The following is a 12,349-nucleotide window of genomic DNA, read 5'->3' on the forward strand; positions in this document are numbered from 1 at the left end:
GAATCATGACCTGAGCCAAAGGCAGCTGCTTAACCAACTAAACCACTAAGGTATACCTCAAAATAATTTTTAAAAAAGATTTTATCTATTTATTCTTGAGAGACATAGAGAGAGATAAAGAGGCAGAGACACAGGCAGAGGGAGAAGCAGGCCCATGCAGGGAGCCACACGTGGGACTTGATCCTGGGTCTCCAGGATCAAGCCCTGGACCAAAGGTAGCGCTAAACTGCTGAGCCACCCAGGCTGCCCCCCTCAAAATAATTTTAAATGATGTTTAAACCTTTCTTATAAAGATATGGCTGCTGTAGTGCCTGGCTGGCTCAGTCAGTAGAGCATGAGACCTTTAATGTCAGGATTGGGAGTTCAAGCCCTTCACTGGGTGTAGAGATTACTTTAAAAACAAACTCTTTTTTAAAAAAATTAAAATATGGCTGCTTACTGTAGAAAAAAAAAGAAGTATCAAAAATAAAAACATTTATACTAATTATTATTAATATACCATTTCTACATTTACTGTGCATTTCCTAATCATATTTGGGGCGGGTGACAGAGGGAAGTAGTATTTACATTTAACCAACTAAATTTCAGCTTGTTAGATCTGAGCTACTTAAGATGGCATAGTTATCAATTTAACATTAATTCTATGATACCAGAGCTTGAAAGAGGTGGGAAGGAGAGGAATGAGGATCTATTCTTCAAGAATCATTTGACCTCCTCTTCTGCTAAATGAAAGACTAGCAAGAGGCGGTGGCAGTTACTACAGAGGCTTTGTATTCCAGGGGCTTTCTGCTTGCATGGAACAAGAAAACACAAAGGACGCTTCCAACTTCATATTCCACCTTAATTCCCAAATAATTTCTCTTCAAAGAAGAGAACCTCTCTGTACATGAACAGAGAGCTGAGCTTTCTTTTTTTATCCATGAACACTGTACATCACATATAATACCAGGATGTTGCTCACATGACTTCAGTTTAATCTTACAAATCAATTGTATTGATCATGGTACTTGATATATTCCAAAGACCTCAAAAAATATAAACTAAATGTTCAAGAATCACTCAAGTTGAAAAAACTTACCTGCCAAAATACAAAATATTCTAGAACTTGAGAGAATGTAAAGAATTTATCACATTGATCTTAGTCAACCAAGAAAGTCTGTATACCAACCAACAATCATTATGAATTCATCTATAAAAATCATCATTAATTAATCATTGTTTTCTCTTCATTACTTGTTTCCTTGTTAGTGGCTATTTTATCACCTTAGGATTCCAGGAAGAGATCAAATAGCAAATGGGGTCTTGCCCTTAAAGGGAAGAACAATCTTAATTTTACAAAGTCTACGGACAACTTACCTTCTGTGCTGGAGGTCAGAGAAGAGTGAAGCAAACTCACTCTCCTGTTGAAGGCGGAGCTCAGTTGGCAGCTCTCTCGATGACTGAATTCCAAGGCCAAATAGCTTGACAACTTCTTGCCTCAGCCCCATGGAGCACAATTTGGAGTCTTTCATTTTTCAAAAGATGCAAAATAATAATATGTTTTACAACTTTCTACTACAGTAGTTTAAAATCAGAACGTGTTATTTATAATATCTCAGTTTGAAGTTGATAATAAGTGATCATAAATAGTATAAAATCATAAACTAACCAGTGGAATTAATCATATTTTTTTACTAGAAAGGTCTTTCTCTTTTTATTTCTTGCATCTTCTTTCCTTCTCTTTCTCCTCCTCTCCTTTCTCCTTTTCATTTCACATCTCCTCCTTTCTGCCCTCCTCTTCCTTCTTCATATTTCTTTATTTCATATAAACCTGATCCCTAACACTCCCTCAAGTTCCAACCCCAGGCCTGACACCTATTTATTTCCTTCTCCACAAAATGTCTTAAAATTTTATCTATACTCACTTCCTAGATCTTTGAGCCACTTGAAATTGAGACTTTACCATCACATTTTAAAATTTAAATTGTTATTTGTGATAACTAGTGACACTATCTCAGTGTCACCAGCAATTGACAAAATTAACAATGACAATGTTAGGTGTCATTGAGAAAATTCATCAGCTATCGGAAACCAATTATGATGTCCCATATCCCAAATGCAATCTGTATACTATACTCAGACTATAATCAGGTTTTGTTATATGAATATATGTATTCATATAACAAAGTGTCTGCAGATATCAGAATAAGTCAAATCAAACCAACTTTGAGTGATAAAACAAGTCAGGGACAGAGGCTACCATGAGTGAGACCTGGGTGTCCCTTAAAAGAAATTAATATTGCCATTATCAATCTTGGGAAAAGAAGAAACGAAGCCTAGGGGAAGGAAGCCTTACAATGGGGTAAGGAAACAAATATTAGTCTTTCTCTAGGGTGGGCGGTCAATGTGGACTTTCAGCCATGGAGAGCTGTGGAAATTCTGGTGGGGGTGGGTGGGTGAACTGCCCAGGTCATGGGGCTGCCAAGAAAATAAAACTGGAAGCCAGTGGCCTGGGCCTAGAATAGTTGTAAATATTCTGTGTGTTTTCCTTCCATTGCATCATTCCCTACTCTTTCACTGTTTTTAAAGATGCATCCTGATCTCAGTTGTGCAATAAGTAATTAGAAGAAGAACTGTGTCTCAGTCTGGACTGAAAAGGTAGTGAATGCAACATTTCCTCCTGTAAGTCTGGGATGGGCAGAGTGGCTATATCAGCAGCATCAGAGGCAGCAGCTCAGGAGGAAAATGAGGAGGCCTAGGAGAACCACATGCAGGTGGCCTTGTTTCTACAGACCCCTGAGTCAATAAACACAAACTCAGGAAAAGCTGAGGGATGCTGGTTCCTAACTGAATCAATGGGAGCTCAATTCAGTATGCTGTGGATTGCATTTATGTCTATACCAAACTTAAAGAAGATTAAAACTAATTCATAGGAAACTCAGGTAACAGAAAACTATACAGTGAGTTTTACGGATTTTAATTCAACACAGCAAACATTCATTCAGTGTTTTTTACATGTAAGGAAGGAAGTTGCAGACTGTGCTTCTGAGAAATTTACAATTGACACTAAAAATTCCAAATAAAAAGAGGAAATAATAAAAAGCCTTAAAATTAGCTCAGAATTTAATGGGCATGCAGAAGGAAGAAAATTTTATTTCTTTTCTTTTTCTTTCTTTTTTTTTTTTTTAAATTTATGGGCAGTCCAGGTGGCTCAGTGGTTTAGCACTGCCTTAGGCCCAGGGCGTGATCCTGGAGACCTGGGATCGAGTCCCACGTCGGGCTCCCTGCATGGAGCCTGCTTCTCCCTCTGCCTGTGTCTCTGCTTCTCTCATGAATAAATTAAAAAAAAGATTTTATTTATTTATTCATGAGAGACACAGAGAGAGAGAGAGGCAGAGACACAGGCAGAGGAGAAGCAGGCTCCCCACGGGGATGTGGGACTCAATCCCAGGACCCTGGGACCATGACCTGAGCTGAAGGCAGACGCTCAACCACTGAGCCACCCAAGTGCCCCCGATATCTTATTTCTGAGCTGGGGATTCAGGTAAGGCTTAATGTACATCATGACAGGGCCAGTGATGATGGAATCCAAAGAATAATCCAGGAGACAGAGCATAGGTGTGAAACCCATTTCCATCATGCACCAGTTGGAAATTGTGCTCATGTATCAGCAAATGAAAACCCAATGCACAAATTAATCGAATTAAACTTTCATCTTTCTACCCAACAAGAATTTCTGGACAGGCATCAGTGCAGCAACTCTCAGAGCCGTCAACCTCTCAGACTTTTTCATCTTCCTGTTCTCCCTTCCTTAGTGCTCTGTCACCCTGATAGTTCCCAGACGATTCTCGCTTCCCAGGCATCTCAGCCCTGCTTTCTAAAGGATAAAGAAAAAGAACAAGCCATGGAAGAGACAAGAAAATGTTGCCAAACTCTCAGCAGCCTACCATTTAGGTCTCCTTGGCTAGAAGTATGTTGAAAGAGTCCAAGGGGTGCCTGGATGGTTCTGTTGGTTAGGCATCTGACTGTTGATTTCAGCTCAGGTCATGATCTCAGGGTCATGAATTTGGGCCCCAAGTTGGGCTCTGTGCTGGGGGCAGAGCCTGCTTAAGAGGTCTCTCTGTTTCTTCCACTTCCTCTCCCCCCTCCTCTCTCTCTTTCTCTCTGAAAAAAAGAAAAGAAAAGAAAAGAAAAGAAAAGAAAAGAAAAGAAAAGAAAAGAAAAGAAAAGAAAGAAAAGAAAAGAAAAGAAAAGAAAAGAAAAAAAAAAGAAAGAGAGAGAGAGAGAGAAAGAAAGAAAGAGAGAGAGAGAGAATGAGAGAGAAAGACTCAGTCCCTGTTATCAGGGAAATTGAGATACATAGTTTTTGATGTCTTCTTGTTTTAGCTGGTCACACTGTTAATACCCCTTCCAAAAAATAAAAATAAGAGTTCTGCTAAAGGAAGAAAGAATATTAGGTTGATAACTACCAGGATGTGTTAACATCCCACTTATTAACTATACAGCCTAGGATAAAAACCACTAACATTTCCGTATTGCGGTTCCTTTACCTATGAAATGGTCATAATAATATCTTCCCAGTACGTGTTTGGGTGGGGATCAGGGGCTAAGTATTCAGAATGTCTGGATAAGTTAGGAGAGTCTAATAAAGCATAGCTGCTGTTATTGTTTGGTTAATTGGTTAGTTGGTTGATTGGTTAGGAACTGAAGGAGGAGTCAGGTTTCAATAGGTAAATATTGGAAGAAGAAAATCTTAGATGAAGGAAACAAGATTGCAAGATTGCAAAAACATAGAATTAGAGAAAAATATGTAAGAAAGTTTAAAGTGTAGTGTGTTCAGCAAATTTAATATGGTTCGGGCAGACTGTCACCCACGTCAAAAGGAAAAAGCAAATGGTAACTCTAGAAAGTTAGGTTGGAACCGGGTCATAAGATGGGTGTTGGCAGTGGGGGAGGGAAGACGGGTATAAGAGCCAGGTCAAGGGGTTTGGATGCCTGGGCAGGTAACGTGGCAGCAGTGAAGGTTTCAATGTAGGATTAAGTCCGAGCTGTGCTTCATGCTGACCATTCTGACAGCAGCGCACACAACATACTTGGGAGCTGGAAAGAAACCAAAGCAAGGAGACCAATAGGGAAATTATATCCAAGCCGAACATAAGAGCCTGAAGTGAGACAGCAGCAACAGAATGGAAAAGAGGTACTGATTTGGGAGTCATTTTTAAAGCATTAATTCCAGAATCTGGCATCCAACAGAATATAAAAGGTCAGGGGAAAGACGGTGCCAAGGTAATGAGCTAACCGTCAAGCTTAGTGGTGTGGTTAGGCAGGGTGGAGGGTAGAGAGCAGGCCAGGGAGAAAGAGGACCACAGGAAAGAAAAGTGGAAGAATGGAGAAGGAAGTTGAAGGGAAGGGAGAGATGGAAAAATACTGAGAGTAGAAACATTTAGTCATGTAAAATAAGATGTATAAAAATGGTTCTAGTCCAAGGGGTTGTTTAATCCATAAAAGGAATTTTCTCAGGCAAATTAATGAATCTGTAACAGCTACATGCCTAAGCCGAGTCATGTGCTAATCTGGCTGTGTGGGGAGGCACCGCCCATGTACACTTCAGAACATTTACTTGCTGTTGCAACAGCATTAGCATAGAAATAGGCCAAAAGTATGCAACTGAGTTTCGGAAGGAAATTCCCACTACTTAGTCTTTCCCTCTCATTAGGATGCAAAATTATTCCTCTGGAAGTATCTGGGGCCAGTTTTCCCTTCCTAGAGGCAGAGGGATGAGTTAATTCACCTCTTTAGGATCCCTTGCAACATTCAGATCTTGTGATCGTGGACTCTGGGCTCAGTTTCAGCAGTTAATGGTCACAACGGAAACCCAAGGCGAAAGCAGACTGGGGAATCGCTGCTGGAATCAAGGCACTTTGTCACTTCGAGAAGAACAGAGTAAGGGACATAAGTGGTCTATTGACAGAATTGTTTGCTTATCATTTTTGGCACCTGACATTTAAAACTGGGCAGGAAACACCTTTGAAAAATGATAACCCCAAACAGTTTAGACTTCATACAGTACTCTCATCTCCTTTTCTGGGATTTGGGTTTTTTTGAAATTTTAACATTGTAGCTTTAGATCATCGAAATACGTTCTTAGGTTTGCCGAAAGGGATAATTTAGATTCTAGGATCATATTTTTGAAGGATTATTCTGAAAATGCTTTTAGTGAGTTTTTATACTGACACAAATGTTTTCCGTAATTATTCAGTATTATTTCAAGCAAAATGCTAGTTTGTTTCAAAGTTCAGAAACCTCTTTGTAAAACGTTATGTGTTTTCTTCCAGTATTTTGGTTTACTTTAGAGATAATCATTTTCCCTAAATGAAGTCACTGGAATTTACTAGTGTTTAATTTGATACCTGCTTTGCCTCAGGCACGTAATGAGCCCTGATGTAAAAAGGTACAATTTGATTATGCGAAATTATCTCACTTGTGATTAAGACTAGCTAGTTTCAGGAGTCAAAGTGATCGTAAATAAATTCATATTAGAGGGCTGAATGATTGGAAATCATGTTTTTCTCATCTTTTTTGAATTTTATTACATGTGAGGTTACAGATCCCATGAGTTTATGGCACTTAAAGCAGTAAAAGTGCTAAACTGGATTTATAATGATATTCATAAATCACCTTATAATAGAAAAAGACTGTAGCGCATCTTCAAGTTGGCAGCTGTCTGCAATGAAACTAAGCAGTCCTCTTTCCTCCTTCATATTCATGGAAGTACTCTGCTATTTTGAATCTCACTTAAAGTTCCCAACTCCTAAAGTAATAATGTCTTGACTGTAGGTAAGACCTTCCTTGTAGAGTTTTTTGGCAAAAACACCAGTCAAGAAAATAGAAGATATCTGTTTATAATCTCCTTTTACATCCCCATAACCACATATTTTATAGGCTTCCAAAGTGAAGATTAAGTCAAGGTCATCCAGTTAGAGATTAATTTTTTAACACCAAGTCTAGTTTTCCATTCATTACCTTATCTTTATTACCTTAAAAAATCACACTCAGGGGCCACCTGGAGCTCAAGTCATGCTCTCGGGGTCCTGGGATGGAGCTGACATTGGGCTTCCTGCTCAAAGGGGAGTCTGCTTCTCCCTCTCCCTCTGCTGTCCCCGCCTCATTTTCTTTCTCTCAAATAAATAAATAATCTTCAAAAAAAAAAAAAAAAAAACACTGAGCATGTATTATAAGTTTAAACTTTGTAAATCACAGGTTATATCTCAATCAAGGTATTATGCCTTACAAGAAGCTTTCTTACTAAATGCATTTCTTTAGCATTTAATGCCAAGTTAAAAGAATTTAAAGAACTCAGATTAGGTTGCTTTTTAGTAATTCTCATTGTGATTTATTAAATTAAATTACAAATTGAAGTGCAGCTGAAATAACTCTGTAACTGGTGCTGTTATGGTTAATAAAAAGCTTTCAATACCTAACATTCATCTCTGGAACATTTATTTTCATGAAAGTGAGTTCTGTTCACCAAGTACTAATTAGACATTTGTAGAGCTAAAACTTTGTGTTTGAATCTTCTTAGGAAAATCACAGCAACAAGTTCTGAGAAGTATGGAGTATGGATGGGATTCTAATTAGTGCTATTCCAATTAGCATTGATTTCAATCAGTGCTATTGATCTTCAACTACATGCCAGAGGAGCCTGTGCCAGGCCCCTCTCTCTATGAACATTATGACATTTAATTCTCCCTCAAAATTGATGGGGTAGGCATAGCAATCTGTATCTCACAAATGATAAAATTCCAGGATTCTGAGATTTAGTTTGATATTCTGTCCATAAGCTTAACAGTGGCAAAATAAGTTGTCTGAACTTTGCATTGGGGCCGAAGGGTAGATTAGTATATAATATTCATCGTAATGATGGTATTTGTTATGAATTGATTAATTCATTTATAAGTTGGGCTGATAGTATCAGCAAACAAAGTTATACTCAAATAAAATGAACCTTCAGTAGAGCTATGGCAATGGAACATATTGTGGAACTTTATATATTTCTATATTGTTTTTCACGTTTATTAGAGTAAATGCTAATTGTAACTGAAAACAAGCAAAATACAAGAAAGTGGTGAGAAAACTTTGGTTAGACTTACTTGAAGGGTGGGAATGTCCACTTATTTTGATGCTGAGTCTCCATAATATGTGTGGTGGAAATCAATAATAACAGCAACAATAATAATAATTGTAGTTTTGTATGTTGTATATATTCAAGCATGTTACTGTATGGCATGGATATTATACATGCCAAATCCTATATATATATATAGGATATATATATATATATATAATTGATTGATTTTAGAAAGAGAATGTGTGTGCAAGTGGGGAGAGGAGCAGAGAGAGAGAGGGAGAGTAAGAACCTCAAGCAGTCTTCCCACTGAACATGGAGCCCAAAGTAGGGCTCAATTCCAGAACCCTGAAATCGTGGCCTGATCTGAAATCAAGAGTCAGCCACTCAACTGACTAAGCCACTCAGGTGTGTATATATATGTATACATACACATATATAAATGCACTTAATCTTCACAACCTTTTGAACTAGAGATAATTATTATACCTATTCTAGAGAGAGAAGCAGGCTCCTTGCAGGGAGCCCAACGTGGGACTCGATCCCAGGACCTCAGGATCACACCCTGGGCCTAAGGCAGGCACTCAACCACTGAGCCACCCAAGCATCCCAACACCTACTCTTTATTGCCATAGAGAATTCTGTTTGAATTCCCCTATGGTCTAATTCTTTTTTTTTTTTAAGATTTTATTTATCTATTCATGAGAGACACAGATAGAAAGGCAGAGACATAGGTAGAGAGAGAAGCAGGCTCCCTCTGGGGAGCCTGATGTAGGACTCAATCCCAGGACCCTGGGATCATGACCTGAGCCAAAGGCAGATGCTCAGCCACTGAGCCACCCAGGCATCCCCACTATGGTCTAACTCAATGACTATTAGGTAATGTATCATTTTGATAGTTTCACTTTGGCATTGAAATCACAAATTCCTAATCCTTACCTGATTTAGTAATTAGAGAACCAAATTACTTTCAATTCAATTCAGTACATATTTGTTGAGAGCCTGTCAGATGCCAGACAATCTTCTGGATGCTTACGGTGTGTCAGGTATCTTTGGGCAGCTGAAGTGGTAGAAGGAAAAAAAAATAAGTGCCTGAATTCTCCATAAAGTAGAGCCTGTGACCAAGACTTATGTAAGTATAAGTGAATAATTTATTAGTATGATCTCAGTGAACAAAATTTAGGGACAGGGTGAATAAAAGGATGGTGGAAGTATCAATTATTGTACCCACTCTCTTGTTCTACAACGTATGAGATACTTTGTAAAAGTGTCCAGGAACATCCGCCTGAGGGAATAAAATGCCCACCTTCTACAGGATCCAGTCCCCCCCACCTTCAGGTTACGCTAATTTTGTACCCAGAAGGTTCCCAAAGGTAGTCTGCACTGTCAGAGAAGCCCTAAGACAGGAATTTAAGATGTGAGTCTGGGGTAAGGCACTGCGTGCCTGAATCAGGCTGCAACCACATGAAGCTGGTCAAAGCGCTCAGGGAACCAGTGACCACTGCCAAAGCCAGAATTATAGGCGAGGCCAGTAGGATTGAAAGCTATATACAAGCTAAACAACGTAACAATGAACAAACATAAGAAAATCACATCATATTTGAGAAAGTGACAAATACTATTGATAAAAAACAAAATAAAGCAGTTTAAGGAGATTTGGAATGACAACAGTAAAACAATTAGGCTGAAATCGAAATACAGTGGTCAACCTTGCCTCATTAAGAGAGAAATAATTGAGCAATGACTTGAAGAAGGTGAAGGAACAAGTCAAGCAGATAACTGAAACTTAAGAACAATCTGAATACTGTTAATTATGAAGAACTGTTGAGTAAGTTTCTTCTCTGATCTTTTTTACTTCTACATCTCTAGTTGGAGAGGGCTTTAAAGCGTTCATTAAAATCTACAATTAGTTAGAACTTTTGGTTTGGTTTTCAGGCATTCCATTAACTTCTTTAAATTTACTGTTTTTTTGTTTGTTTGTTTGTTTGTTTGTTTTTTCCTTTTCCTCTCAAGTAAAGCAAGCTTTTATTACTCTTAGGTAAAAAAGACTATATGGAAAAAAAAAAAAAAAAGAAAGACTATATGGTAATAATGTAAAGAATGTACATCTCCAACCCAACTTCTCCCTTGGATGTTGACCTATAGATCTAACTGTTGATGACTTAACATCCTCACATGGATGTCTAACAGACATTTTAAACTTATCATGTCCAAATTGGACTCCTGATATCCCCTCCCCCCATACATCAAATATGCTCATTTTACTTTTTAGTTGAATACAATTCCATTTTCAAGTTTTCAGTGCCAAATTCTCAGTGCCATTCTTGATTCTTTTCTTTCTTTAACTTTCTATGTCTGGTTTATAGTCAAATTTCGATGTTTCTAATTTCAAAATATAGCCAGAATTTAGCTACTTCTTCACAGCCAGAGGCTTGGTTTAAGCCACCATCATCCCTCATCTGTATTACTGCAATAACTTCCAATGCCCTCCTCATTTTCTTGCTTACCTTCCTACAGACTTAAAAACTTGCATCAGATCATGCCATGCCTCACGTAAATGCCTCCAGTGGTGGGACACCTGGGTGGCTCAGTGGTTGAGCATCTGCCTTTGAGTCAGGGCCTGATCCTGAAGTCCTGGGATTGAGTCCCACATCGGGCTCCCTGCATGGAGCCTGCTTCTCCTTCTGCCTGTGTCTGCCTCTCTCTGTGTGTCTGTCATGAATAAATAAATAAAATCTTAAAAAAAAAAAAAAAAAACCTCCAAGGGGTTCCTGACCCACCCTACATAAAAATCAAAGTCCAACTCTAACTTACAAGGCCCTATATGTTCTAACTACGCATTACCTCTCTGACCTCATCTCCTACCACTTTCATGTTCCAAGCAGACACACTATCTACCCTTAAGCCTTTGAATTTACTATTCTTCCCCAGATATCAGATGACTAATTCCTTCATTTCCTTCACATTTTTCTCAGGAGTCACTTTCTCAATGAAGCCTTTCCCCCACTATGGAGAATAGCACAACTTCTCCACCCAACAGTTCCACTTGTCCTTTTCTGCTTCAGTCTTCTCCATAGAATTTATCACTTTGTAATACCTTCCTTATCTCTCTCATGTATTGTTCACCTTTTCCGCTAGCATACAAACACCTGAAACTGAACTGAACACATAACATATGCTCGATAACTTTTTGCTGTATGAAAGAATAAACAAATGGTTTTGGAGGCATCCATTTGCCTTCAGGATAGTTATGAGGATTACAGCAGAAATCCAAAAAACAAGAAAACATTCAGCTTTTGGGGTACCTGGGTGGCTCAGTGGTTGAGCATCTGCCTTGAGCTCAGGTCATGATCCCAGGGTCCTGAGATCGAGTCCTGCATTGGGCTCCCTGCAAGGAGCCTGCTTCTCCCTCTGCCTATGTCTCTGCCTCTCTCTGTGTGTCTCTCATGAATAAATAAAATCTTAAAAAAAAGAAAGAAAGAAAGAAAGAAAATCTTCAGCTTTTGAAAACCAAAGTGTAATTTCTCAGCTAGCCAATAGGCTTGAGTATCAAAATTTATTAAGAAACAAAATATTTTCCCAATATCTTTCCCTCCTATTAATATATTAAGAACAAGGTTGAGCAAACTGGTTGGCCAAATTTTATTATAGGTCATAAGGAAAAGGAAATCCGTGATCTGGCATCAGCAAGTATCTTTCAGAAAGGAAGGAGCAGAAAGCCTTTCTCTTCCAGGAAAGGTAATATTGAGAAGAAAAAGAAGCAGAGAAAATAACCCGTTGGATGTGTGCTATCTGCCTAACTCTTTCAGAGTTAACATCACGGGAGGTGGGATATTAATTAGGTTAAAAGGAAAGCCAGAAGCAGGAGCTTTGGCCCATCTCCCACTGGGTACCCAAAGACCATCTTCACACTGACACTGGGACAGGAAGAGGAAAACTGTAATAATGCCGAGGCACTGGAGGGAAGTGGTTAAAAAAAGTGGTTACAATGAGGAAATCAAAGCACTCCTAGAAAAAAAAACTTCAATGCAGGCAGACCAGACCAACCAGAAAGCACGTGGGAGACACACACATGGGTGTGGAAGACACACCCAGAAGAAATAGGAGATCTGTAGTGCCATCTAGGATCAAGACAGTACATAATTACAGGGGAAAAAAATTAAGTTCTGACTTAATCAAGATAAACAAACCATAATTTCTTAGCCATAGATTTCAATGATGAACACAAGCAAGACACTCATGGAC

At 38.7% G+C, this 12,349-nt stretch overlaps 1 long non-coding RNA gene across 4 annotated transcripts in view; it reads right to left on the minus strand.

Moving 5' to 3' along the window:
* The window catches only part of LOC144304952 (uncharacterized), a 78,107-nt gene that overhangs the window by 33,664 nt on the left and 32,094 nt on the right, over positions 1–12,349 (minus strand). For 3 of the 4 annotated variants that reach the window (XR_013371957.1, XR_013371956.1, XR_013371954.1), the window contains 2 exons: positions 9,044–9,164; positions 1,357–1,504 (listed from right to left, as the gene is read on the minus strand). This is a non-coding gene — a long non-coding RNA (uncharacterized LOC144304952). The remainder of the gene's footprint in view (positions 1–1,356; positions 1,505–9,043; positions 9,165–12,349) is intronic. The other variant, XR_013371955.1, reaches the window with a different exon arrangement.

Source organism: Canis aureus, chromosome 34 (assembly GCF_053574225.1).
Source record: "Canis aureus isolate CA01 chromosome 34, VMU_Caureus_v.1.0, whole genome shotgun sequence".
Taxonomy (NCBI): domain Eukaryota; kingdom Metazoa; phylum Chordata; class Mammalia; order Carnivora; family Canidae; genus Canis; species Canis aureus.